The sequence below is a fragment of the Danio rerio genome, chromosome 4 (assembly GCF_049306965.1).
Source record: "Danio rerio strain Tuebingen ecotype United States chromosome 4, GRCz12tu, whole genome shotgun sequence".
Taxonomy (NCBI): Eukaryota; Metazoa; Chordata; class Actinopteri; order Cypriniformes; family Danionidae; genus Danio; species Danio rerio.
The window spans coordinates 72948929-72955000 of NC_133179.1; the positions used below are offsets into that span (position 1 = coordinate 72948929).

The 6072-nt window shown below is 43.6% G+C and overlaps 2 protein-coding genes across 15 annotated transcripts in view; one reads left to right on the top strand and one right to left on the bottom strand.

The window, feature by feature from the left end:
• Nucleotides 1-6072, bottom strand: part of tmem19 (transmembrane protein 19) — a 1055620-nt gene that overhangs the window by 664625 nt on the left and 384923 nt on the right. The window lies entirely within an intron of this gene.
• Nucleotides 1-6072, top strand: part of slc2a13a (solute carrier family 2 member 13a) — a 171827-nt gene that overhangs the window by 130163 nt on the left and 35592 nt on the right. The window lies entirely within an intron of this gene.

Here is a 6072-nt window from a genome sequence, read left to right on the forward strand (position 1 = left end):
CAGCCATATTTATTAGAGAAATGAAAACACAGGCATGTTTACGCTATTTGAGTTTTAAAACAATCAATGCCAATAAAGAAAAAAAATGAAGATTTCTAAGTTGGATTCTGAAAAAAAAATGGCAAAATACAGGCCTTGCAGATATGGAAAATTATAATAATAATAATAATAATAAAGTATTAAAAAACAAACAATTTTACTCATTGTAATGTTGAATTGCTGTGAGTTGAGAACAATAATTATAAAGCAGAAACAATTTTGCTTAGTCGTCCTTTACATTCAGCCAGTTGCTAAAACAGTCCAGTCTTTAGATATTATCGGGCAATATGGACCTTTTCTTTTGAATGATGTGAGCTGAGAGTGCAACGCAATCTCACGGCAATTTATAACTTTTTGATTTAGGGGCTACGGACAACGACGTGTAGGCAGGTTTGTTGCTAAGAAACAGACACAAACACACACTCACACAATGCGCGCAGGACAGGGCAGCCAGAGTGACGCCCTTTAGATTCAACAGGTTCATAAAAGTTGCTTAAACTAAGCGTTCTAAAGTATGACTGTATTTCACAATGATTCTGACACAACAACGCGAAGCAGACACTTGCGTTTAAGGGGGAATCACGTCAAACATAAAACATTAGAGGGCGCATGCTGAAAGGCAGAGGAATACGCAGCTCGTGACATCATCTGGCACTTCATTTACATGTACACCAATACTACGATTTTAATATGGTTAATGATCATTCATTCATTCATTTTCTTATCGGCTTATTCCCTTTATTAATCTGGGGTCGCCACAGCGGAATGAACTGCCAACTTATCCAGCACGTTTTTACGCAGCGGATGCCCTTCCAGCCGCAACCCATCTCTGGGAAACATACACACACACTCATACACTAGGGACAATTTAGCCTACCCAATTCACCTGTACCGCATGTCTTTGGACTGTGGGGGAAACCGGAGCACCCGGAGGAAACCCACGCCAACGCATGGAGAACATGCAGACTCCACACAGAAACGCCAACTGAGCCGAGGTTCGAACCAACGACCCAGCGACCTTCTTGCTGTGAGGCAGTAGCACTACCGACTGTGCCACTGCCTCGCCCCTGGTTAATGATTAATATGATTTTAATATGATTACGATAATGCTCTTATGAAGAGTCGACCATGTAAGCAGCGATTTTTGATTAGCTTAAAGGACCACCAAGTCACAAAATGTGGAGGTTTTTCTTTCCGTTCATCATGCGGTATCAAATTCCATTAAAACAGAAGTCGAAAGTTAAAAATAAAACACCCGAAATTGCATGAAACGCTGGAGAGCCTGGTAATGCGACATTAATTATTTATACTGAAACTTGCCTTCAAAAAGTGCTTCCTTGGTCTTATTCGTATTTTCTTTGCGTATTTCTTTTACTTTGAACACAAGTAAAAAAACAACAACCTGCAACTGCATTAATTGCGTAAAAAAAATTTCAACGCGTTAAATATTTAAAATTAATTGCATATATATATTGCGATTATATAATCGCCACTGGGGCTAGTAGATTTCCAACATTACTAGTCACTTGCCATTTTCACTAGCCACAATTTTGTTGTTTGGAAAATATATTTATATATTATTACGATCGTGATTTTTGAAAGTATTACAGTGCTTTGTAAGCGTTCATTATTGCCTTTTTTTGAGTCTCCCTATACAGTTTGATAGAGCGCTTGAACCTGCAAGCCGCTCTGCGTGACGTCACACTTAACAAGCAGATAGTATGGTAAAATGTGTAGTCCAAAGTTACCCAAGTGGTCTTGTGTTTCCGCTAGAAAGTCGAAGTCAGATTTGTGTATACACTGATTAAAAAAAAGTCGACTCAACTTAAAATTGTAAGGCAGTATTCTGCAACTTGCTTTTTTAAGTTGACTCAACTGTTAACTAGTAATAGTGCTCCCAATACATTCTATTTTAGATGTAAATTTAATTAGAAGTACAAATGCAGGCAAAACGTGTTAACGCATGAGACCGACGATTAAGTGGAGAATTTTTGGTAAAGATATTTAAATTACTGTTAATTAGTATCTAGCCTACTGGAAAATATTTCAATCAGTGTTATATTTCATCCGCAACGATGTGAACTTCTATAAAGACGTGTTTGACCATTCACTTCTGAAATGATAATTATACAAAGACCTGAGGAGATTTCTCTACAAGAAATACTCGTGGATGGCAGATTAACCTGCTGCTGCTTCTCCATTAAAGTAGGAAATTAAATAAAAACGTGGAAGATGTGTCAGAATGATTCACAGGGCACGTAACTAAGCAACATAATAGTCCAATAATGTCCATGCAGCCTGCACACTCTACTGTTGCACACTTAAAAGTAGTGAAGTTTATTTATAAGCTAATTTCAAGAGGATCACATGCTTATGATTGACCACAGCTGGTGCTGCATTAGCTAACGCGTGATTCACCAATCGGAGGATTCCTAGCTCACTATAAATCACCAGAGTTCCTAAACTCAGTATCTTTCGTCTTGATGAATCCCCCTACTGCTTCTCCCTTTTCCTTTACAGGGTGGCACGGCGGCACAGTGGTTAGCACTGTTGCCTCACAGCAAGAACGTCCCTGGCTCAAGTCCTTACTTGGCCAGTAGATGTGTCTGTGAGGAGTGTACGTGTTCTCCATGTACTCGCAAGGGTTTCCCCCAGGTTTTCTGGTTCCCTTCCAACGACATGCGACAGAAGTAAATTGACCAAACCAAATTGGCACCATTGACGAGCTCGTAATCAGCAATTCCTATAGCAATTAGCCATAAATAAGCAGGGGAGTTCTCGGGATCTACCTGAGCTCAAACTCCCCTCTAGCCCTGCAAACTGGAGGGAGCCCAGGGCTCGAGGATCTTATGAGGAGCTCCTGGGACAGCATGCCAAACAAGCTTTATAATCAACCATCTCCAAGTGTGAACTCTTGAATATACATTTTCACTAAAAAGTACGTGCTAATAGGACATGCTAAGATGACCAAGTGTCTGTGTCTTTTAGTGCGGTCTTCAAAGTCTTGAGTTCTTAAATTGACTGGTTTTTCCTAGTAAATCAAGAGGTTTTTTTTTTACAAAACCATCAAGAAAGTGTTCCCTCTCAACTCGACCCTTTCAAATGAGCTGCAGTCTAGACATTGACCACACCGGTCTTGATCTCATCCAAGCACTTAGCAATTACCATCTTCCATCAGCACCACACAAACCCATCCCTGACATCTCCACTGATTCTTGACGCACATGGAGGATTTGCCAAGCGGAGTTACATCCGAGAGCTGTTCAAACGGTTGCTATTTTCAGACAGGGATCCATTCCACACCTTGGCACGAGTCCATGCCTTTTGCCATTTGCAGCTCAATGCTTGTCTTTTCAGATCTGTTGTGTGCTTGCAGGGAGTTTAGCAGCGCCGTAGATAACAGGGATCCGTGACTTCGATAATGCATTCATAATTCTGAAGGTCAATATGTCTTGTTTTTTCTACTTTTCAGCTTCACTGAACATCTTTTAATAATCGGCATAAAGAGTCCAGCTTACATAAGCTAGAAAAACAAGAAAAGGGTTTCTATTTCCGATGAGAAAACTGACAGCTTGACGTGATGGACTGCGATATGCTTGTTATGTTAAAGATAAATGGTTTTAATCACTTTGTTTTAAGGTTTATTCCTGCTATTGGTCCTCAATAAACTCCAGTTGTTGCCAGATCCGATGTGGTTGCGGCCGGAAGTTAACAAGAATTATTTATATTCATTCATTTATACATTTTCTGCCGTTTTCCCGAGGCCGGGTCGCGGGGGGCAGCAGTCTTAGGAGAGAACCTCAGACTTCACTCTCCCCAGACACTTCCTCCAGCTCCTCCGGGGGACTTCCGAGGCGTTCGCTGGCCAGCCGAGAGACATAGTCTCTCCATAGTCCTGGGTCTTCCCTGAGACCTCCTCCCGGTGGGACATGCCTGGAACACCTCCCTAGGTAGGCGTCCAGGAGGCATCCGAACCAGATGTCCAATCCACCTCAGCTAACTTCTCTGGATGTGGAGGAGCAGCGGCTCTACTCCCAGCTCCTCCAGGGTGTCAGAGCTCCTCACCCTATCTATAAGAGTGCGCCCTGCCACCCTGCGAAGGAAACTCATTTCAGCTGCTTTTATCCGAGATCTTGTCCTTTCAGTCATGACCCAAAGCTCATAACCATAGGTGAGAGTAGGAATGTAGACTGACCAGTAAATCGAGAGCTTTGCCTTTCGGCTCAGCTCCTTCTTAACCACAACGGACCGGTACATCGACCGCATTACTGCTCCACTAATCCGCCTGTCAATTTCAAGCACCATCCTTCCCTCACTTGTAAACAAAACCTCCGGATACTTGAACTCTTCCACCTGGGGTAAGGACTTTCCTCCAATCTGGGGATGGCAAACCACCTTTTTCTGGTGGAGCCTGGGTCTTAGAGGTGCTGACTCGACAGCAAACCGCCCCAATTATCTATATTGTTTATTAAATTTCCAATTTATTTTATTTTATTAACGTCCACCCCTACTCCAACCCTAAACCCAACCGTCAGAGTAATGTAAAAACAGTAGTTGTACAGAGTATTACTTATATAATCTATTAAGTTACTTAATTAAATTTATTTTAACACCCACCCCAACCCTGAACCCAACCGTGACAATACTGTAAAAGTATTAACTATTGTTATACAGTGTCATAATAAATGCTACTACACTTGATGTACATATCGCACTTCCAGCCGGCCGCGTATCTGATCTAGACTTAACCATAAACTTCTGATTCACTACTTACTAAAGGCGGATTTATACTTGTGTCGAGTGACCGGCGTGACCCCCGGCGCCTGCCCTGCGCGTAGCTGTGCATTTATACTTCTGCGTGCTGTTTGTGCTGCTCTGCATTAACACTTCAGAAGCACTAGCTGGCAGTAGGTGTTTATGTTCATCTGTGTCGAGTTTCTTTGCTGTGTTTATTTTTTTTTACTGAACGCTACAAGTAGCTGAAACTCTCATTTAGAGGTGGGACGTGCAACAACTTTATTCATGAGGTAAACGCAAAACAACAGTCTCCATCTAGAACGCTAAGGACTCGACACTTGTAAACACTCGCTCCAACAAGATCACAGCTATTAGCACCGCCCACGCTCATTAGCGCTACCAAGCCAACCAATCACAGAGCTTGAGCTACACATAGGTGCGTTTTTTTTTTTTTTTGAGAGGTGTTCTGTTGTTTCTTTTTACGTTTTTGACGGCGGGGTTAGATGTCTATAATGTCATTTTGACATCAAGGTAGTCAACCAACATTACATTGCAACCCAAGCTCATTCTGGAAACGTAGCCCCGCGGACGTTTCTGGAGACCGCGATTTACGTGGCCGCAGGTACGTAAGGCCGCGTTTAGTTTTTTTTCGAGCGAACGCTGCGGGGCGGTGTGGCGCCGCTCCGCTCCTCCTCTTCGCGCTCGCCGGCCGACGGCTCGCCTCCGAGTGGAGGGCTTTCCCGATGCAACCAGTTTGTCCGCTTAGCTCACAGCGTTGCGTCGGCGGAGCGGAGGCCCCGGAGGAGGAGCCGGCTGCGGGGAACATCGGTTCTGGAAATCACGTAAGATGAAAAACAGAATCCAGAAAATAAGGGCGAGAACGCGGCGGGATCCGAAAACGCGGTCGAAATCGAAGACAAGGGCTTTTGCTTTTTTTTTTTTCTATCTAGACGGCTTTTGCAAACCGTCGCTTGGGTTTAGGGAAGGAGGAGGAGGAAGAGGAGGGCGGCCGGGTCGGGTGATCCAGCGGCTTTTCGTGCGAGAACAGCGCGGGCGCAAACGGCGCGCGCTCCTGAGAGGTGCCCGAGACGCGAAAAAGCACGAACAGCAGCCTCTCAAAAACAAAAACCGCTCGAATATGTACCTCCCGGGACAGAAAATCGCGGTCCGCAGAAACGTTCGCGGGGCTACGTTTCCACAATGAGCCCGGGATGTTAAATTGATTAGCATTTTTGATGCGTTTTTTATAGTTGTTATGACATCAGGATGCCTGTTGATAATTAAATGTCATTGTTC